Here is a 24,773-nt window from a genome sequence, read left to right as displayed (position 1 = left end):
CCATTACCGGCATTTATTATCGGCCCATTACCGGCATTTATTATCGGCCCATTACCGGCATTTATTACTGGCCCATTACCGGCATTTATTATCGGCCCATTACCGGCATTTATTACTGGCCCATTACCGGCATTTATTACTGGCCCATTACCGGCATTTATTACTGACCCATTACCGGCATTTATTACTTGCCCATTACCGGCATTTATTACTGGCCCATTACCGGCATTTATTACTGGCCCATTACCGGCATTTATTATCGGCCCATTACCGGCATTTATTACTGGCCCATTACCGGCATTTATTATCGGCCCATTACCGGCATTTATTATCGGCCCATTACCGGCATTTATTACTGGCCCATTACCTGCATTTATTACTGGCCCATTACCGGCATTTATTACTGGCCCATTACCGGCATTTATTATCGGCCCATTACCGGCATTTATTATCGGCCCATTACCGGCATTTATTATCGGCCCATTACCGGCATTTATTACTGGCCCATTACCGGCATTTATTACTGGCCCATTACCGGCATTTATTATCGGCCAATTACCGGCATTTATTATCGGCCCATTACCGGCATTTATTACTGGCCCATTACCGGCATTTATTACTGGCCCATTACCGGCATTTATTACTGGCCCATTACCGGCATTTATTACTGGCCCATTACCGGCATTTATTATCGGCCCATTACCGGCATTTATTATCGGCCCATTACCTGCATTTATTACTGGCCCATTACCTGCATTTATTACTGGCCCATTACCGGCATTTATTACTGGCCCATTACCGGCATTTATTATCGGCCCATTACCGGCATTTATTACTGGCCCATTACCGGCATTTATTATCGGCCCATTACCGGCATTTATTATCGGCCCATTACCGGCATTTATTACTGGCCCATTACCGGCATTTATTACTGGCCCATTACCGGCATTTATTACTGGCCCATTACCGGCATTTATTATCGGCCCATTACCGGCATTTATTACTGGCCCATTACCGGCATTTATTACTGACCCATTACCGGCATTTATTACTTGCCCATTACCGGCATTTATTACTGGCCCATTACCGGCATTTATTACTGGCCCATTACCGGCATTTATTATCGGCCCATTACCGGCATTTATTACTGGCCCATTACCGGCATTTATTATCGGCCCATTACCGGCATTTATTATCGGCCCATTACCGGCATTTATTATCGGCCCATTACCGGCATTTCATATCGGCCTAAAACTGAGTCATTATCCTCTATGAATATACTTTTATTCAATGTTGTTGATATGGACTTTAGCAATGTCGCGCATGTGTGGAACGGTAATAATTTATCTAATTAATAGAATTTAAGATTATAACGTTCAAATTTTAGTATTTTTTCGTTCTTATGTAATTTTTTTATCGCTCATGGACAGTGATGAACACACACACACACAATTTACTTGAGATTATGATACAATTTTACTTATGAGAAACGTAGATAGTCTAGTGGCCAGACAAAGAACAAACTGATATTTTTAAGTATGTGTATTGAAATAATATGAGTCTACGCTTCGTAGTATGCAGTCGCATAGAACACATACATTTATTACACTTAGTAGCCAGGAGTTGGGTCTACGAAGCACCCCATAAAGAAGAGACCGAGATAATAAGATACAAATGCATCTTCTATCTCATTCTCTCTTATGCTAAATCCTATAGATATATATATGTTTGTCTCTTTTTAGTATCGTAGCCGTTTCTATCGTTTCATTGCCGTTACCATGAATTTTCATTCGCTTTTTTCAAATCACCATCATTCTAAAGAAGTTTTCACTTTAAAAAAAGAAAAATAAAAACAAAAAATCCGAAAAGATGAGAAAATCGAGAGATTAAAAATATTCGAGAGAGAGAACTCTCACGAAGCTTTCTTTTTTCTAGGTGCATTACTAATACCGTCGCGAGTTACACATAAAGTCGTTGCTAGCGGCCATTAGAGTGAAAAAGAGAAATAAAGAAAATAAAAGTTGAGTCAGAGAGGGAGAGAGAGAGAGAGAGAGAGAGAGAGAGGAAGATGGAAGGAGTAATAGAGAAAAGGGGGATGAGTTAAATTTTTTCTTGAGGGAGGGGTTGAAACGCGCAGGGTAGTTTCAGATGGCACGAGCACCACGAACACGTGGTAGAATCTACGTAGATGTCGCCCCATAGGTTGCAAGCTTTCAAACTCACCAATGCAGCCAGTCCGCGGTCGTCTCTGCTCCGCGATACGCGACTTTCGAAGTTCGTGTTTCGAATTAACAAAATATATCTAACGATTTTTCTTCGTACTATAATTCTATGAAGATCGTTGGACGTTACCTTTTCAGGGTAAGTTCAATTAGGCAATGATTTTTTTCATTATACCAGTTTTTTACATGGTCTACATTTACAGTTCGTTTTTTTTTTTTTCGTAACTAAAATTCAAATGTTAGAAAATAAAAAGAAAAGAAAATGAAAATATTTCAATTATTATCTCATAAATTCATTCGCACGTTCTTAGTTATCTCGTGATTTAAGGGTTGTTTATTGATTTACCTTTTCTTTTTTTTTTTTTTTTTTTGAAGTTGGGATCTATAGAATTTCCGATCGAAGTACTCGTTCGAAGGACGAGTGTCGTCTATTCATTTAATTGAAAACGTATAAGAAACGTGTTTATATGTTTTCAAGAATCGATAGAGAATCAGAAAAAGGGTGAGAGAATATGAGAAAAGAAGGTTTTAACAGGGCCGAGGAAAAGCTTGCCTAATTACAAGACTTCCTTTTTGTTCGTTTTTACGAGTCGTTATGCGGTAGCTAATTAGTTTCCTGAACGTCACTGGGAAAAAAATGTCAATTGTCGCACTTATATTCGGCAGATACCTTAAACACGCGATAATTATGACTTGTAAGTACTAACGTGTTTTTCAAGTATGTTTATTCACATATGTGTGTGTGTATATATGTAAGAGAGTGTGTGTGTGTGTGGTCATATAGTAATTTTCGTGAGAAAAAGGAGCGTTAACGCGAATACATTAAAACGTTTAGAGTCTCGAAATAAACGTAATCCTGCTACTACGAATAAAAGCACAAAGCACATTTTTTCCTTTTTCTCCAATTTTTATTTTCTTTCCTTTTTTTTTCCTTTCTCTCCTTCTTTCTTTCCGTTTCTTTATTTTGTTCTTTTATGTGACACTATAACCAGCACACGCGTGTCCTTGTTTGAATGGTGTTTTAAACACTTTTGTAAAATGTTACATAATGTTAACGATTAGGGGGTTGACCGTCGAAACAAAAGCGTAATAGTAGTAGTTGTAACTTGTAGTAGAATTATTCGTTATATAGTTTTGTTGCTTTCCTCATCGCTGGCGTTGTTTCACTTTTGCTTGTTCTATCATTTTGTCGCGTATTTTTTTTTTCTCGTTTTAATATTAAATGCGTACTGAATGGGCACACCGTTAGCCACCTTTCGACATTCTCTCTTTCTCTCAAATCTTTCGGATTTACACTCGACGAGTGTTTTTGAAAGCGTTTGTAAAATTATTCACCTTTTCATACTGCTTCGTGATATAAATCTCACTCGTGGAGTTGGGTGCTACGACGAAAGACTAATGAGAACGCGCTTAATTTTTTAAGTGTGATACGTCGACCTCCACGTCATTGCTAGTCTCAACATCGGTTATGATATATTGGAAGAAAACGAGAGAGAAAGAAACAAAAAACAAAAAAAAAGAAACAAATTATGAATAAATATAATCCTTCATAGAAGAGCTGTCAGTCACATGGGTAATATGATATTTAGATTAGATGAAAAAAAAAATATATATAATTATAATTAAAAGAACGTGAAAATACAAGGAAAGATTTGTAATCTTGTTAGCGAGCTTCGTTAAAAAATATTGCGTGCAATCACCTTCTTGTGGAATAAATATAATATATATATAAACACACATAATATAAATGAAAATAAAATTTCAAATTAATATGACAGTGATAGAAATATTCTACTCGTGTCGAACGTAAAATGAGGTCAATTAATTATACTACTCGTTATGATTCGAATTTTCCGTTACTCGATTTACCTCTTAAAACAAACACCATTACCGTATTGTACCTATCGAAACACGCATCCATGATAAGCTTGATTTCGTCAAGCGTTAAAACGAATTTTGAAATAATCAAAAAGCAGACTAATATCATCGAGATATTCATCACTCGTATCCACTATTAAAGTACGAATTATTAGAATTATAAGCACGAATCGGACGGATATGATGACGACGGATTGGGGAAGTTAAATTCGGACCAATGATTTGGTGTCAAATTTGCTTTTGGTGCTTTATTGAAATAGTACCATTCGTAACAACGTCGTTATTATCATCGTTAAGCTCGTTTCTGGGGGAAAAAATATGAGAGATTTTTGAGTATCCATTAATTATGTAAAATAAAATGAGAGATAAATAGATAGATAGATAGATTAAAATGATTTTTCATTGTATTATCGTTGTTAAGCTCTATAAATTAGATGATACGATAAAATACGATCTTTGCGGATGATATTAGATTGAATTTCCCGTAGTTAATCGTTTTCAAATAGCATAGGTATGAATCAATTACAAGATATAATACCAGATATTTTTCCATAAATTAATGTAATCGTAATAAACGTAAAGAAAGATGGAATAACAACGAGATATCGATTTTGTGGTTCAAATGAAAAGAGAGAAATAGAGAAAAAAAGAAATATCGAACGTGTAAAATTACATTCATTACGTCACAAAGGTGGGAATAATCTTTCTCTCTTTCTCAGTCTCGATTTGACTTCGATTCGTTCGTCGAATTTCGTAACAAGATGAACTTAAAATGAGAATAGAGAGAATCGAATGGTTCAAACGATGATCACTAAACGAATAGAAATTGTAGTAGCCGCATACTCTGTTCATGAGAAAACTGACCAATGAGAGACATTTTTTTTCCTAACATTTTTGACTTTAGTAATACTATCGTACTAAACTATTGCTGCTGCTGTTGCTGCTGTTGTTACTACTGCTGCTGCACCTGCTTGCAATATACATAATGCTAATTGTCCCTTTAACAAAGCTTCGACGCCCTTCGCAAAACTACGCAAGCTCGAGGTTACCGACCTAAGTATGGATCTAACTTTCTTTTTTATTATTTGTTTTATTTTCTCTCTTTTCTTTTCTTTCTCTTTTCCCTTTTTTTCTTTATCGCCCCTTTTCATTTATTCCAATTTCTTTCTTACTTAAATATTGTATTTCTTTTCTTGTTAAAATTATTCAAGAATTTTCATCTCAAGATAAAGTTGATCAATGATTTTTCTTTTTTTATAATTTCATAGATCTTGATGTTCAGTAGAATACGTTCGGAAAAAGAATGATTTCTCTTGACTCATAAAATATGAAGATTGAAACACAGAATTCATTGTTGAGTAGGTACGGTTAAATAATTCTTCAAGTTGTACGAAAACTAAGCTTTGAAAGGCGTTTAATTATTGATAATATGTACTCCCCTTTCTCGAAACGTGGTGTAACTATCGAAATACTTTAGTTGTCAGTATGTTTTAAGAGAATACGAAACTTCACGCTTGCTTACTAAACGTATAAAGCATTCCTAATTTCACTGCACACGATTATGAATATCCATATAATTACGTATACGTGTGTGTATGTGTCTTTGACCAAAATGAAAAAAAAAAAAAAACATATTTCGTGCTTTTAAGTAGAAAATTATTATACGAATAAAAATTCATTTGAAAATAAACTTGTCACGTATAACATTTGATATTTGTAATAAATAAATAAATCATATTATTTTAATTTTCAATTAAGAAAATTTTATATCAGTCTAATTCTACTGAAAACACACACAAACAATTCACATTATATTAATTAGAATATAAATAAACTTCATTAATTTTCATGTAATTGAGAAAACTATTTCTTGTTAACACGTTACATTTCACACGTATCGTATTAGACTAAAAGATAAATCGAGTATCGATACTATTATCTATTTATCTTTATGTTAGTAGGATACCAACACCAACATATAGTGAAAATGAACGGGCACGCTCGTACATCTTGAATAACGAACGATCCTAACGATAATTGATTCTGCGTGCCCTGTCGAATAATGCTTTACACAATCGACGATCCATCTTATACCGTGCTAGCTTGTAGACGATATACCTGGAACGGATGCCGTAAGCCACGTCCATTCGATTCATCCATCGTAAACATACACGATTAGGAACGATCGACGCGATGTTAGTTCCCTTTAGATGACCGTCAATAGCATTGGCTTGCAATATCATCGACTCGTACTACTTGATAACAACCGCAAACACATCTTGCTTCATTCGGGTGTTTATTGTTCCTATACAACACCTCTTCCCACCTTATTTTGATTATCATTTCTAACTATATATTATAGTTAATTATTTTATTTTATTTTTATGAAATAATATTTATAAAATGTTAATAAATGGAACATACAAATGAGAAACTTGTTATAGTCGATGAGTGATAAATTATTTTCTATTTTAATCAGTTATAGTAAATTATCAAATGGAAAATTAGAATTCATTTTATGTATTTTTAATAATAATAATTGTATTTAATATTAAGGTATTATTTGTTATATAAATATTATTTTAAATTCTATATATCTCTAATGTGTTATTTAAATTGTTCAATTTTACACAAATATATTATCACTAGTAAATTTAAAATTGAAAACACATTTATTTGATTAACATATAAAATTAATATTTAATAAATTTGAATTAAATTTGATATTGTTTATTTTTAAATATTATTAAATAATTTCGTAGCTACTATATATATATGAAATATTGATAATGTTTGATTTTTTGATAACAGTACAAATGATATACACGAGAAGGTTTGGTCGACTCGGCTATGAGATAATATTAAAGCGAATCTGTGCAGTAATGCGGATTGATTATATCGACTCAGAAGCTACAGAATGTGGATATGATGTATCGCTATGAAAGGGACACGGAATTCACCTCATTTCCGCCATCTTTTGCGCCTTGTAATCAATCCTCACCACCAATGTAAACCATATCGAACATCAACATCTATCCTCCAAATCTTTGATATAACATTTTCTGACTTAGGAATATTCGTGACACACGATAATTCAATCGAATTGATAAAATGATCTACCACGATTGAGATTATTGTTAACAAATCAAGTATTCTATCATTTTTTGAATAAATATAAAAAATCTAAGCTCACACACGAGTTCCTGATTAAAAATAAAATGTATGCACACAAGAAGAATTTCTATTTACGAATACGTAATTTACTAAATATTTATATTTTTAATATCATATTTATTATATTTATTATAATATTTTTTATAATTTTTAATAATTTTAAATATTTATTTGCTTGTAAATAATATTTACGAAAACGTGAATATTAATTGTAATTATTGTTCAAATAAAATTATATTTTCTTTTACACGTATTACAATAAACTTACGTATCTTTTTATACACGTATAGTTGGTTTACGCGAGAACTAACATACACACAAAATGATGATCCCTACAATTTATTTCACAATAAAACTCGTTTATTTCTAACTCCATTATATATGTTTTTTTTTGCTTATTCTATTTCGTTTGAAAATTGCAAGAAAAGGACCGAGAAAACCGTTTTAAATCGAACGTGAGATTTTGAGATTTCTACCTCCTGCCCAACCATCCGTTTAGAAAAAGTTGGAAAAAAAATTCACGAAAAAAATAAATGCACTTTGCGATGCGTTTTTTCGTCGTTTGCTCTCGTAAACGTGCGTCTTTTAAAAGAAAAAGAGAGAATGAAAAAGCAAAGAACCGCTTTGTTCAACCGACCGTACGAGAAACAGAATGGAGAAATGTTTGATACGATTTCGTCCTACAAAATGCTTCGCGTACATTTTTGATTAGGAATAAAATCTAAATAAAATTATATTATTCCAAAAAAAAAAAAAAAAACAGAAAATTAAGACCTTTAAATTTTAATTAAATATTTATAATCTTAGGGAAAATATTTTATGCAAATTTTTTATTACAAATAAAAATTAATATTATTATAAAATATCTTTAAAAATTGATAGTTTTTTAATACACAAAATTTTTAAACACGTAAATTAAATTATGAGAAAAGTTATGTTAATTAAAAACTATTCAAAGTATTATGCGAGTATAGAAAAAATAAATTATAAAAGGAAAACAATGAAACATCATAAAATACTTGTTCATGATATGGAAGAAGTTGATTTTGTTTCGTTAAGCAAAACGATAATGATACTTAGTTATCACCCAAGTATCTTCAACGTTACGTACCTACGCGCGTGATCCATTTGATATGATTTGCATATTCCAGGAAATTCCTTCTAACTCGGCTTCATTATTTTGCTCGTTCCTATTACATTAACGGATTCATTTAATTTCCATTTGGTATAATAGCAATTGATTCCCTGGCTCATATACGCATTGTTATTTGATTAAACCTATTGAAATCATTCGTTAAATTCGTACAATTAATTTTCAAAGATTTATAAATAATTTTATAATGAAAATATATCATCTTAGATAAGTCAATAGAAACATAAGATATAATTTAATCAAATATTTAAATTACTTATTAAAACAATTATAAACAGTTACTAAGTTTCTTCATGATGTTGTAACATGACTAATGGCCACACGTTAATTTCATATTTAGTCATTAATTTTGGAAGCATTCGAGCGTTAACATACGCTCGGATCTGGTAGCAAAACTATTTGCTCAAGAATCAGAAGAAATTCATTTTATTTGCTTATTATTAAATGCTGTTCACTATCTGCTAACTTAATAGCGTGTAAACATTCTTGTTTAGATAGCGCAAATTTAGTATGTAAACTTTGTACAAGAGTTTCTTGGTCAAATTTTAACGAAACGAACAAATTCTATCGATGAGATTTTTATAATAAAACGTTATTATAATCTTGCGTCTTTTTTTTTTTTTGCAAAAAAAACTGACTTTAATTACGCTATATCATAACAAACAGAAGAAAGAGAAAAAAAAGAATATCTCGAATCATCGAGAATAAGTTTCTCCAAAGTAGCTTTATTTACGGTACACAGGATAATATCGTTTTTCTTTTCCCCTCCGCAAAGTCTCGTTAATCTCGAGAAAAGCAGCGTGCTACTGATGGGAAAGTGAAATAGTCGTTGATCACGATTAAAAACTCTACTCGTTTACAAAGGATCGACGCTTGAAAATCCAAGAGAACTAATCTTGATAGCTAATTTCGTACTCGTCATGTTCGTTCGTCAATGTTTTATTCTAACGATGCATTTTCTAAAGGTACACAATGGAATCACAATTAAAATTGTGACGGACATTAATTTCAGACTATTCAATAGTTCGTTTCGATAAGTCGATAATCGATCGACTAATAATTAATATTAAAAAACAAAAAAAAAAATAATGAAAACTAATAAATACGTTGATGTATCGTGGGTGAAGAGAGTGACAACAAAAATGAAATGGACAAAATATTAGAATAAAATTTAACAAAAATTTGTAAATAAAAATGATATCGACGAATATAATAAATACAACATAACATTGGGTATAATCTTTATAAAAATAATTTTCGATAATCATATTTATTTTCACAAATAGAAATTCACGTCATTGAATTAATTGTTAGACAAAAATAAATTCAACGTTAATATTAAGGTACCAATTATTCGATCTACAATATCTAATTATTTTCCATGTTCTCATGAATTCTCTCTCTCTTTCTCTCTCTCTCTCTCTTAAGGTGAACTTGTCGTGGTCCTTTAGGACAAATTTTCGACGTCGTGTAAGTACAAGCATAGAGAGAACGGAATAGGATTTGCCTATATTTGCCATGGAGAAGACATAGAATAGGTTCCGTAATTTTGTAGATGCGAATCGAGCAATTGCGGTTAACTCGCATACGTTCAAGCAAGCTAGACGTTTCTGTATAGACGGTATGCTTAATCTACAATTATTACGTCTCGTAGATGGTACTTGATTCGGGTAGAAACCGAAGACAAGATCGAAATCGTTAATGAAATCAACGACGAACTATACATTGTATAATGGAATGATCAAACGAATTATCCGACTATTATTACGTCAAAGTGATTCGTATTAAACATCAAGGACAAATTATTTTCATCCCTTTCTACAACATTTTACAAATTACTCTATCTAAGGATTACACATGGTATTTTATAGATTTTCATGCGAAGGACGATGATATAACAATCTTCAAACTAATTTACATTAATGCTCTTAGATGCAAGAACTTCTTCAGCTTCTGTTGACACGAATTTATCTCTCTCTCTCTCTCCCTCTCTCTTTCATTTTATTCGAATTATCAGCAGAAGGTTAGTTCTCTCATCTATTCCTACTTTTTCTTTTATCTTCTTCTTATATGTAAGAATAAAAAGTAAATGATCTTAAGTCTAGCACGTATGCATTTAGATGTTATATGTCAAATCAAACTTGGATTGTTCGAAGAATACGTTCTAAGAAAAAGTAAGAAGAAGAAGAAGAAGAAGAAAAAGAAGGAATTTTTCAAATGAGTAAATTTCATGGAATTCCTTAAGTTAACGATCTGGAAGTAACCCCTTTCGATTTGACATTTTTCCTGAAAACAATGAATCGAAAGAGGATTCTCAATTTTGAAAAAAGTATCCTCCTACTCGAGAGAACCTTGAAATTTCTTTATGAACTATATATCTTTACGAAAGCTCGTAAATATAAATAAATCCTATGGTTGATCATAAATAATTCTATTTTTTTTTTTTTTTTTTTTTATGTTGACCGTGTACGAGACAATGAAAAGTATACACAAAAATTTGAACGAATAAAACGTTTTCCTGTTTCTCTCTCTCTCTCTCTCAATTTCTCTTCATATTTCATGACTTTTATTTTTTCTAAATAACGAATCTATGCACGAGCACGTAATGTCGCTACTGTCACGTAAAAATATTTTGTCGTTGAATAAAATGTTCTATGCAAAAAAAAAAAACATATCGGAGGATAACAACATGCATGCCTTCTGGATTATGCAGAAATCTGGTCATCTATTTAAATCGTCAATGTTTTGCAATCGTGAAATGCATTGTCAGATTTTGACTTAAAATATTGTATTATCATTTTTTTTTTTTTGTTCAATTTCCTTTTTCCATTTTGACGATGTGAGATTGTAATTTTTTTTTTTGTATTTTTGTTCTTTTTTTTGGAAGGTTTCTTTTTTTCTTTTTTTTTTTTTTTTTATCTGTTACATATACATCGCATTACTAAGCAATACGATATCTTTCTTATTCCTTTCAGCTAAACTCCCAAGTCTCTCCTAGAATCCCGCGAGACTAAAGGGAATTTACAAATCACCATAAATATGTAATCGATTTCTATTTCGTATCTAGAACGAAATCTTTCCGGGAAAGAAAAACTGATTGAACTTTTGTATTATTAAAAAACCAATATTCACGATCATTTACCATTCGGATAATACAGATAACATATAAAAACTACTATATCATATATACATAACATTTTCTATTCAGAAGATATCAAAGTGGTTACATTTTTCGATAAAAAAGAGTACTAACCTATTCCCCGGATAACAAAATGACCCTTTTCTAAAGGTAAATACCGTAAGGACATCAAAGTATGAAACGGAGAAAAAAAAATTGAGAAAAAGAAGGAAGGAAGAAGAAAAAAATTACAACGAAATAAAGAGAAAAGAAGAAGAAAAAAATGGTACCAGAGAAGAGAAGAAAAATTCTATCGAGGAAAGCCGTTTTTGTCACCCCATCGAGTTATTTCGCTGTTGCATTTCCAAACGATAAATTTAAGTGGATACTTTTAAAAGAACTATTTCGATTTCGAATAATGAGGGACTAAACGATAAAAGAGGGTGCAAAATAAAAAAAGAAAGAGAAAGATAATCGAAAAGTTGCGTTACCCCGACTACAATATATTGGAAATGAACCGAAAATTCGATGTATACGAGTAATACCGTGTGAAAACTTTAAATTAAAAAAAAAACCAAAATAACAATTAATTCGAACAAATGATTATTGCTACGTTATCAAATAATCCGTCTGTTTCTAAAAAAAAAAAAAAAAACATGTAACAACAAAAACGAGTAAAAAAAACAAATAATCAATCACACTTTTCAAGTAACTCAATCGAACGTTTACGATTTATTCCTTATGTTAGTGAAAAAAAGAAAAAGAAAATAAAAGTGACGTAAGATCGAGTATCCCTAAGCATAGTTTCGATTCGTTAATACCAACATTTTTTTTGCCCACCATTTTCCAAAGCTCATCCGTAAGAAACAACAGCGAATAAAAATGGCTCACACGTTGCGGTCGATGTGTAGTACCCGTTGATCTCGACGATAAATTCGGTGGGTTACGAAAGTAGTGTTACCCTTCCACCCTTCTCTTAGAATCCCTATTCGCCTTTAGTATAAATGCTGCTACGTTACTGGCTAACCTTAAGTTGATTCTTTTTAATACCCCAGGACTTATCTACAACACCTATCGTGTTCATTCTCTTTTCAATCCATTTTATTTCATTTTATTTTATTCTTTTTTTGCAACCCCCTTCTAACCTCTCCCCCCACCACCACCTCACACTCATACTCTTTTATCTTTCTTCTTCTATTTCTTCTTTCTTTTTCCCTTTCTATCTCTCGAACTGACCACACCGGTATAAATTAAGACCACTCTCAACTGTATAAACTAAAAGCGAACAAAAGACTCTTTCCTCTCACACCTCTAGCTCCACCCCTCCCCCTCCCCCTTCTCCCTGTCTCTCTCCCCGAAAAGGTACGAGTGCAGTGAGATTTGATCGTACGAGTGCAAGAAATTTCTCTCTCGCCTTTTCTTTCCTACAATTTTCACTTCTAATCTCACTTTTCCTCTACTAGCTTTCCTTTCATTCCCAACTCCCATCCCCCCCTTACTTACCCCCGTTAACACGAAGAATCTCACGTAGTATCCATTATTTTCTAACTTTTTATTTTTCTCACCCCCTTCTCTTTCCCTTCATCGCAACGTGGTGAATTACGAATTTCTAATGTTTTTTAAAAGCACCCGAGAGTTCAATTGGAAAACGTGTCTCTTTTCGTTTGTCTCAAAAATAATAGAAGAGAAAAAAAAAGAACAAAGGAGAAGATTAATGACGTTATCAACGTTACAACGAGTACATCTTACTTTGTTAATGATAATGGAAAATAAATGTTGTATAATAATCAAAATTTATTCGTCGTCGTCGTCGTCGTCGTCGTCTTCATCTAATCCAACAAGTTTTTCTCTCTTTTATAAAGTTTCATTCGTTTTTCGATCGGATTGATGGAACTATTAATCAGACGTAACCCTAAAACAAATTTGAAAGATCCATCGATTTGTTCGGTGAACTACTATTAATCTTATTCCAATTAAAATATTCACTGTTTTTTTTTATTTTTTTTTTAATTTTTTGGGTATTTGAAGAAGTGATTTTGTGTACACAAAACCTGTGTACTTAATTTTAGTATCAATATCTCTAACGATACGTATCTCTTAATTGTAATTATAATAATAATAATAATAATCATAATAATAATTGTAGTTGTAGAAAGTAAGGTTTGTTCAATATCGATGTTTGCACGATCATTAAATCGTAGGATAGAATCGAAGGAAATAACGAATAACAGCAGATGGTGCAAACACATTGGTCTCTTCCTCATCTTCTTTTTCTTCTTCTTTTTCTTTTTCTTTTTCTTTTGCTTCTTCTGCTATTTCTCTTCCTTCTTCGTTTCAATGAGCACGGAAGCAACGGTGAATATTTCATTCCATTCGCGATTGAAATGCCTTTCGCGATGCCGTGTTATATCCGGTGTTAATTTATCAACTTCTCTAACGTAGATAAGTTTTCGGTCTCTCACTTATGGAATATTTCAAATCTCGTGGTATTATCTTCATCTCTCTCTCTCTCTCTCTCTCTCCTAGAACATTTCTTAATGGAATATTAATTTGGAGAATCTTGTTTTTTTATGAACAATTACAAATGGCTTATTACTAAGAATACAACAAGGTTTGTTGTTTTCTAAGTTTAATTGTAATTTTTATTATTACTACGTTCTTTGTTTTCTATATTTAACCCTCTGAGTGCTATGGACGCATATATGCGTTTGGTAAAAATAGCTAGCGTAGTCGTTTAACGTATATACGTGTTTGTTAGTATTAATGTAAAATAATGTAATGTTTATATCAATTAATTAAATTATATTCAAATATTTAGCACTCAAATGGTTAATTATTATATAAATCTTTCTTAATAAATTTCAATAAATAAAATACAAAGATGAACGTTTATGTTTCTCTAAATTTTTTTTTCTTTTTTTTTTTAATTTAAAAGAATTTCATTCGTTGAAATTCATGGGATAAAACAAGCCCTCGGTACGGCGATCTGCTCAATCTTCGATGAACTTTTACTTTTAAGATGCAGTTTTAATTTTTCTGATCTCTCGGAAACTAGTAGCCACGGATAGTAACCAGCGAGCTTAACCATTACGACGATTAATCCAACTTTATGCAAACATCAGCAGCGATCCGTACTTTTTCATTCGACCTACTATATATATATATATATATATATATATATATATATATATATATATATATAGGTAACTGGAATTACGATCGTACTTTCGTTCATGTTAGTTTTGATGTGCAGTATAACGATGTGGTGGTGGTGGTGGTGGTGATGGTGGCAGTAATGATTAAAAATTTTTAAAGCCTCCCAAAGGTAAGTTCGAAGTGTCTCTAATAAGGTGGTTACTTTTAACAAGGTACCTTTCATGCTCAAGCACTATACTGCACAATCTTTTTAATATAGAACAAAAACTTAATGACTATTTTTTTTTCCTTCCCTTTTTTTCTTCTATTTTTCTCTCTCTCTCTCTCTCTCTCTCTCCAATGTAGACGAAATAAAAAATAATGGTCATCCATTTTCAATGACATTTTTCCTTACACTATTTTCAAAGTTAAATTGTAGAACAAATAAAAAAATTATTTGTGTCAAATATTTAGTCTTTAATCGATGTATTTGTTATGTTGTTGAAATTAACCACTTTTCAATTTTGATATTTTACGGTAACATTTGTAAAAACTTTGTAACATTTCTTAGATTGTAAAAAATGTAATTCACGTGACACCAAAATAATATTGCTGCTCTTTCAATTAATTCAATTATTATACTCTGTGTGCGTTTCAATATATTCATTTCTTTTTTAAATATTAAAAAAAAAATCATTTAATTAATGTCGATTGGTATGTTTTTTTTTTTTTTTTTTTTTTTTTATATATATATAACAGCACGTGAGTCCAGTTTATTTTTTATCAAACTCAACTTTCATTTTACATCATGAATTAACATTAAACTTCATTTTTGTTTCGAAAAAAAAGAATATAGGGAATTTTTCGACTGCATCGTGTAATTATAACTGTGTCAAATTTAGTTGAGTTTCGATATGAAATATGAGAAAAATGTATGCTCTTCTTTGACCGACCCTACGAGCCACCACCACTGACCTTTTAAAAGGAGATGCAAACAAAACAAATTTTTCCTTCTTCTTTTTCATTTTATTTCCGAATTAAAACATCCACTTGAATCTTTTAGGATACTTGAAAGTCTTCATGAAGTACTTTATCTTCCTAACCGTTGCTGCTTCATAGTTATGTAACAAAAAAAAAAAAAGAAAAAGATGGGAAGAAAATAAAATTCTATTCGTTTTTCACCCACTTTCAAACGAAGCAAAAAAAAAAAAGAAAAAGAATTTTTTTTTATAAAAAGTTAGAGTATATATTCGAATTCGTGTCCACTAGTGGAAAAGTGGAAAAATGGAAAATTGGAATACGTGTTCGTTTCACTGTTTGGCATTGATGCAGAATTATCATAAAACCGGAATCCGCAAAATGTCAATCTTCCACATCGATGGATCACCATATCTCTGTCTTCTTTCTATTCCACGTATATATATATGTGCGTACGTGTGTGTGTGTATTCGACCGAGCACGTAAGCACGCGTGTCTGTACTAAGTCAAGCGGATGTATCCGATATTTTACGTTTCTATTCGCGAACGTCAAATAAAAATGTTTCATTCGTATCACAAAGATATTGTAGCATGTAAAACTATATTATATACAATATATATATATATATACATAATAGTTACTGTATACGTATACTATAAAAGAGAATGAATGAATGAAAAAACGTATGCCAATCAATGAGTTCAACATATTATTCCGTTTAGGAAAATGGTTTGTGTTTACTAATACAAATTTTCACATATTTGTACTGATTAATACAAATTTATGCATTAGTTGATATTCCTTCATATCGATAGAAATCAAATCGATGTTTGTTGGAATTAAAATATACTTATTAATGTTGTTTGTAACAAATATACATGTGTACATATGTTCACGATATCAAAATAGTTTGTTATTCAAAATTAAACGAAGAGATTATTTGTCAAAATTTCACTTGCAATAATATTTCACACATCACGTGTAAGAGATTACAATAATAAAAGGAAAATGTTTGTTAAATAATTTATGGAAGTTGTTCGATGAATCTAAAAATCTTTTAGAGATACTTTGAATATTCTTAAAGTGGATGATACGACCGAGTTTCAAAGATGCAACGCATTCGATGTTGCAAAGATGACCGACATTTAAAAGAAAGTTCATTTTGTTTATAATTTTCTGTATTTTTGATGAGAATTTTATTTTTTTTCTAATAATAGATCAATGATAAAAGATAATAAATAAAAAACAAAAAATCTACGAATTACTATATTTGATTTATTTATTTTAATTATATTTGATTAATTTCGAAATAGTATACTTTTGTTTCCATATGTATTTGTTAACCATTATTTCTTTTTATTATAAACTTTGTTAAGTTCCGTTAACAATGTGCAATAATAGTCATGTGTCTTAATTCTCCGAATCGATTTAGTTCCATTAGACGAATGGACATGTTTGACTAACGATTCATTCGTTAGATGCTAGCAAGCGGAATACATTTTCCAGGTAAACACGCGAAATGTCGAACCAGATGTTCCTTTAGTTCATTGCAATTTAGTAACTATCACAGATAATAACAACTTGTCAGTTATGTGAGATGAGTATAATTTAAGATTTAACGTTTCTATTTTCATTCTTTAATGAAGATGATGATCACAAACTTTTTATCTTCTTTTATTGTTATCTTTTAAACTTTTCCACAACAAGAAATATAATTTATTCAGAAATGTTCAGAATACTAAATTGATTTAAAACATATTAATTATTTCTCAGAAAATTATAGAATATATATTTACTTTATGAAATTTCTAAATATTTTCCAAAAGAATTTCGTGAAGTTTAATTCACGATTTAATAAAAATCCAACAACGCGAACTCTCGTGAACTGTAAAAAATTTTTAAAAGATAGTTTAACTAAAAAACAAATAAAAAAACTAAAAAGAGAAATAAGATCAACATTCTTCTCAGACAAACTCTATTCTTGAATGTTAGTATTGTCATCAGAAAAAAGATAGTTCGAGTAAGCGATAAACTGAGGTTAACGTTTTTCATGGAAAAAAAGCACGGGAGAAGCAACTTTGGTGCAAACGATGTGTCGATTACGACTCTGAACATTATCGCAAACCTGGGATTTATTCCTTGGATAGTATACAATCTTGTATGGAAGAAAAGAGCTTTTTGATAGAAAGCTACACATCTTTTACTCTTGCCAAACGTTATCGCGTAAAGTGACAACGCGTAGCTTCTTGGGTTTGGCTATAAAGAAAAGGAAGAAGAAAAAGAAAAAGTAATAGAAGTTGGAATAGAAAAAGAAGAAAAAGAAGAAAAAGAAGAAGATGAAGAAGAAGAGAACATAGTAGCTAAAAAGAACCGATTCCCATGAGGATTTCCACGAGTGGAATCCCCAAATGATGTCGCTTGGTCTCTCGTATCCTTTTCTTCGACAAAGGACACTCATCAAGATTCTCCTTGAAACGAAAGAAAGAATCTAACTGACCTCTCTCTCTCTCTCTCTTTCTTTTTTTTCGATTTTCTACCACTCAATTTTTTTTTATAATCTCACCCAATTCTTATTGCACCCCTCACATCCCTTTGACCTCATCTCACGTTATACTACTCATCTTTATCGGTAATTAAGTCACATGGTACTCAAGCGTCATATAAAGCAACGTCCTACTTGTGTAAATGTTGCTTTAAAAGCGACTCCTTAGCGAGTACTCTAATGAGCATACTAACGTCGACGAACGAACAGCTTCGTTATCATTATTTCAAGGTCAACGGTTAAAGCATCTGTTTAGTTCATCTAGTTAATGTTGTCAGACAATCTTATCCCGTGTTTCTTTTTCCTCATTCAATGAACAAAGTAATTAACAAAAAAGTATTCGTGTTCTCTTTCTTTAAAAAAATCTTTCTTGTTTATTATTTCTTTTTACATTTTTTCTGGTATTTTCTCTTTTTTTTTTATTAAGCTAATGTATCCCATTGAATCAACTTTATATGATTCTAATTAAGGTAATGTTTATGAAGCATTCAGTACGCATGTTAATTAATTCATGATTATTATTGAAGACGTTGTGAATAAACATGAAAGCGTATACGTAAACACAAAGTATATATACTTTAAAAGTATAGTAGGAAGTAATGTATATAATACATTACAATCTGTACATGCTTTAGCTCGTCATGAATGCTAATGAAGATGGTAAACTTTTTCGGATCTCAAAGCGAGCGCATTGGAAGAGACTTACGCTCTTTTTGCGAGGGACACCCTCGCTTGATATTCAATATGAGCGTCACCATAAAGGAAGAGAGATACCGCAATGTGGTACCGGACCAAAAGATATCGCTATTATGCGTATGTATATGTATATGTGTATATGTGCGGATGTATATACGTAGAACGTTTTACTTCTCAAAGGTACGAGCTAAAAATATCGTTCCGGTGATAACAAAAGATAGAACATATCCTATCTACGTGTATGCATTTAAAGAAAAATAATGTGACTAAAGAGAAGATAATTTTTTTTTCTTTTCGTTTTTTTTAAATACGTCATACGCGTACGTTTAAGGTTTTCACGCTGTTAACACAATTTCACGTTTTAAATGCTTGAAATCGAAGAGAAAGATAGATGTTTTATTGGAAAATAATAATAAATAAAAGTATCTTACACGAGTTTTCTCTATTATATCGTCTGAATACCAAAAACCATTATTCATTATTATCATGGAAATAGTAGAATAAGAATAAAAAATAGTATCATAGAAAATAATTCAATACTGTTACAGAACATCTATGCATTGACTATGAAAAATAGAATTTCACTTGTAGACGTAAATAAAAAAAAAAACATTTCGACTTTAGTTCTTTAGATATAAAAAAAATAAATAAATAAATAAATTACAAGGGCACTAGGGGTACTTCGGTGTTATCGAAAGAAACCAACGCGAAATAATAAAAAAAAAAAGATTCGTAATTACCAAATGATATTTTCGGAATAAAAAAAAATCCTGCTAATTAATTCCAATTCGTATTGTTATCTCGTTGAGACTTATATTTTAATGTTGGTTTGTATTTCATGCTTCATGCGTCGGGTATTAACGAGACTCGTATTATTTTATTATTCGATAGAATCTATTCATTAAAATGAATATATTTTGGGTAAAATGAATGAGGAGATATGTTCTCGTTTTTCTTTAAAAATATAGAAATAATATTTTATTGAATTTTAGTTTCCAATCTTTCTTTTTCTCTCTTTCTCTTTCTATATTTCTGTATTTCTTTGTTCGTAGTACTTTTGATTTGAAACTGTCTCTCTCGTTTGATCACATTTCACTCAATGGCTCGTTCGTACTTACGAGATTTGCAATAGTATAAATATCGACGCAATGCCTGCTAGGAAATTCGACAGGAAAAAGGTTTATACTATTCACTGTTGTTGTTGTTGTTGTTGTTGTTGGTATTGGTAGTAGTTTCATGCCGAAAAGCAGCATCGTTATCCTGTCTGAAATCTTTCAAAGTCTTACGAACTTCGTCGTGTTGCATCATACAGTTCGTAGTTTGCAGTCTGCATTCGCCATTTACTATGTATATACTTCTACTTTTTCTTTCGTTTCCATTTCTCGTATGTCACGTATCGTTCGTATGGAATTTCTTTCTTTTTTTGTTTTTTGTTTTACACTGTTTTTTTTTTTGTGCTTCAGTGTTTCAGGTAAAAAATCATGACATACAAAACGTAAACGAAAGCTTCGAAATAAAATCCGTGTTTTATTTTCTTACGAATAAAATAGATAAATAAATATATAGGTATGGAAACACATTTATTATTTAAAATATACAATTTTGATTATTTTCAAAGAAAAAGAATTTGTAGATAAGTTTTTAAAAAATATTAAAAAAAAAAAAAAATAAACACGAGACTTTGATAGAGCTGAAATTATAGAAATAAAGAAAGGAGTAGATCGACATCGACGTTGACATTTAACCGATAGAAAAACGATATGCGAAATGAATAATAATATAATTGCTTGTCAATCAATTCCAATAGGGATGCTTCAATGAATGCGAGAGTTTTATTACCGTGAACTGAATATTCGATATTTAGTTGAAATATTTGCACGATTGATTTTCTTCTATCCCTGGATCAAAATCATCATCGAAGAGCTATGCAAATGTTTCATTCCCAACAATATAATCAACCGGTTTATTGTTTTATTTAAGATGATTAGTAATCAGTTTCTGTTTATTTATGAATTTCACGTTATTGTTGTTTACGTTCGAATATTGAACGACGTATAAAATTTTAAATGAAACGAAGGAGATTAAAATAAAACAAAAAATTTATGATTTAAAACAAAATACGAAATCTTAGTAAAAAAAAAAAAAAAAAAAATGTCTCTCGATAAAAATGAAATAAAAAAGATAGAATGAAAAGTAAAAGTTGATCGGTTGCGGTACACGAGTTTTGTTCAAAGATCGTAATGTTTGCATTGCAAATGCATTTACTTCGTTATTCGAATACAATAGGTAGACTATGTTGAAGACCATGAGGCAACCGGTGGTGCGTTTATTTTGAAATGAAAGGGCGGAGCTTATTTTATGTGTATTAGTGTGTCGATAGATATATATATATATATATACGTTATTCTGAACGAAGTCGTGAAATTTGCTGCTTTTCGCTTTACGACTGCACGCAGGGTTTTAACGCTTGGAACTTGAAACAGGAAACTGGAAAAGTTAGTCATCGCGTTGCTATTACTTTACTATATACTTTATTCTCCTTCTTACTCACTCAATGAGATATCTTGAGTCTTATAAAAGATCAACGTTTGATGTACATGTAACACAAACTTTTCTTCGATCCTAAATATAACGAGCTTAGGTAACTCCTTGATTTTTATTTCTTTTCTTGTTTTTTTATCACGCGAATGCTGCTATACTTATGCATTTATGTATACCCAAATACAACCGTAACTTCGTTTCGAATTAATGAATAACACGAAGCAATATTCTGATGAAAAATGAAGCTACGTTATCATCTCTTAAATTAAGGTTTTTTTTATACGTGCAGTATGTAAAAACTACATAGTTATGCACATTTATATGCATACAACACCAACAACTTACACGTATTAATAATGTCATGAAACGCTAGCCGAATGTCGAATACATTTTCTTTTTTTTTTCTTTTTTTTAAGGAAAGTATTCAAAGAACTTACTATATATAAGTTTGTAAGTGTTGATCGTGAATATATACTATAACGATTCCGTGACATCTCTCAACACAGATTCAAAACTCTAAAGCTGAATCGTGCCTTGGCTTTACTTTCTCATTGATTAGAAGCTCTCTCTCTCTCTCTTTCTCTTTTCGCGTGATGTTACTACCCCTCTTCTCACCTTCTTTCCCTTTATTTCCCTTGAAACTGGAACACCTATAGAATTTACTAACTTTCAAATTAATATTCGCGAATTGTTGTAGAAAATTTTTCCCTCGAGCCTTTTTTGTAACTTTTACTAACGCTAATTTAATCCCTTGAAATTTAATCATTTATTTTGAATACGAATTTAATTTTGTTGAAACAAATAAAAAACACAACATAAAATATACTTTATTACTATAAATTATAATTGTAGATAAAACATATTTTCGTCCACATTCGGCTATTAACATTTCATAAACGTTAGAAGTAATTTTCAAATGATAAATCCTAATTAAGTTACCATCAAATTTACATTCATGTCCCTACACTACTGTAATCGCAATCTAACTCAAAGTTGAAACAAACTCAAACAAAGGAAACACCGTGTTCTATGGTGTATTTAATCCTAGGAACGAAGAAGGGTTTGTTTGTTATCACAATGACGTGAAATTGTTCTTTCTTATCGAATGAGTTTCATCAAAGTCATTTCATTAATTTCGTTGTCGTGTCGATAAAGAGAAAGAGAAGACAAATTCTACAACACACATACACACACAACACAGACATACATATCACTGAGAGGACGATCATCAAATAAGATCAAACGCGATCAAACGCCTCTCAAAGTCTGCCGACCAACAAAATATTTGATCGTCCTTTCTTCTCTTGCATCGATTCGTTTGTCGAAACGTTCAAACGAAACTTGATACGTTCCAGTTATTTCTATCCAAGTGATCACAAAATCATTGACAATGAAAATATTTAAAAAAAGAAAATATAAAAAACAGAATCACTTGAAGTAACAGGAACGAATGAAAGAAGATTTTTTCGTGATTTAAAATAGTCAACGAGAATGAACAAACATAATAATATATTTCGGTGTATATTTGCGTGAGCTGGTGGAATAAATTATATTTGCGACGTTACAATGTGCAACCACTTGCTTGGAATAATAGACGTAGGAGAAAATGTGAAGTAGAAAAAGAGAAATTAGAGGAAATGAAAAAAGAGTTAGAGAGAGTGAGAAAGAGAAAGAGAATAAGAGACAAATAGGTATGTATGGCGAACGAATGAAATACAGACGAATGCAATGGCTCGAGAAACGTTTATATGTACAACTTTTGCGAGAACTTTAAGCTGAAAAAAAAAAACAAACAAAAATATTGCCAACTGGAATAACGTCATTTGCCACGTGCCATCTTTAAAAAGTAAAATAAAAGTGAAAATGACAGAAAAAGTTTAATATGATATTTGATTGTTATTTATAACACCGTGTTTTTCTTTTTGTTTCATTTAATTATTTTAAAATAATTTGTTAATAAAAAAAAAGAAAAGGAAAAATATAAATAGAACGACTGATACATAGACACACACACATAGATGTAAATATTACGAAGGTAAACGTAGATTTGATTTACTTTTCGTTTTTACTTAAGCCGATACCAGAGCAAAACCATCTACATGGAATGTTCAAAGAGAAATCGCAAAGGTCCTTTTTAGATACGTAGGAGGAATAAGGAAAGGAATGGGGTGTAAAAAGAAACGACCGTTTGCATAGAAACTTTCGTATCGTCTTTCGATAGGAAAGTTGAATAAAATTCCAAACTCTTTTTTCGGGGAGGATGAGAAGGAGGGATTGGGTTGATGCTTGCTGAAAAACGAAGAAAAGAGATAGGCCGATAGCTACGAATGCTTCTTCAATGGATCACGGCACGTCGAAAGAGAAAGGGATGGTAGGGTTGAATTTTGTAGGTTATATCGATAGGTATACATGTATACCTATGTATACTTCAATGAATGTGCACTTGTATCTCGGCCAGATAACCGTCGAGCCGTTCTCTTTCTTTCTTCCTTTCTTTCTTTTTTTTCTTTTTTATCTTCACCTCTCATCCATCTTTGTTTATTCGCACACCATCGAAAGGTAAAAACTAACAGGAATTTTTCTCACTACCAGAGAAAAAGTAACTTCGTAATATATATCGATAAAGTAAAGTCAACTGACAAATGTAATCCTCAAAAATGTAGATGTACGAAAAAAATAAATGAGGATTGCTGATATATAAATCTTGTGTTACCTCTTATGCATATTAACATTATTCCCTTGTCAAATATTTGTTAATTTTTTTGTTTCTTTTTTTTAAATATAAATATTCGTACATTTTGTATTTGTTTTATTTTTTTAACCAATTATCCTTTCGTACAATCGAACGATATTTATTTTACGAATATCATAAATTTCCAATCTGTGTTTGCGAATGGGAAGAATATGAAAATATATAAAAAGAACAAATAAAACATCGTGTAACGTTGATCGTATTATTAAACACCTGTCGATATAAATAAAAATAAAAAAAATAAAAAATAAAAAAAGAAAAAAAGAGAAAGAAATAAGAATTACGAGACTTAAAATTTGTTACGATCTTTCTTCCCTCATTAAATCTCTTGAAGCGTGTAAGCTTTTAAGTTACGTTGATTGACTTTTGAACCGTTTATCTGGTGACTCGCGTCACAGCCAACGCGTAATCGTTGAAGTAGACTATTAAACCCACTGCGTGAAACTGACGTTAAAATATCGAACGCCTGTGCACTTCCCTTCGATAATTTAAATGTCGAGAGACGAGCCCCCTGAGTGCCCAAGCGCTACGAGTGCAACTGTTATTATCCGAGTGCAACGATAGACCGTATTGTACGTCACTC

At 31.2% G+C, this 24,773-nt stretch overlaps 1 protein-coding gene across 2 annotated transcripts in view; it reads left to right on the top strand.

The window, feature by feature from the left end:
- The first annotated feature begins 2,203 nt into the window (after positions 1 to 2,203).
- The window catches only part of LOC107066144 (zwei Ig domain protein zig-8), a 47,054-nt gene continuing 24,484 nt past the window's right edge, over positions 2,204 to 24,773 (top strand). For both annotated transcript variants that reach the window (XM_015320487.2, XM_015320486.2), the window contains exon 1: positions 2,204 to 2,361. The gene's annotated coding sequence lies outside the window, so the exon portion shown is untranslated. The remainder of the gene's footprint in view (positions 2,362 to 24,773) is intronic.

This window comes from Polistes dominula, unplaced genomic scaffold (assembly GCF_049000335.1).
Source record: "Polistes dominula isolate Pdom_NZ unplaced genomic scaffold, Pdom_raw_medaka contig_20, whole genome shotgun sequence".
Classification (NCBI taxonomy): domain Eukaryota; kingdom Metazoa; phylum Arthropoda; class Insecta; order Hymenoptera; family Vespidae; genus Polistes; species Polistes dominula.
This window is presented reverse-complemented; position numbering and strand designations above follow the sequence as displayed.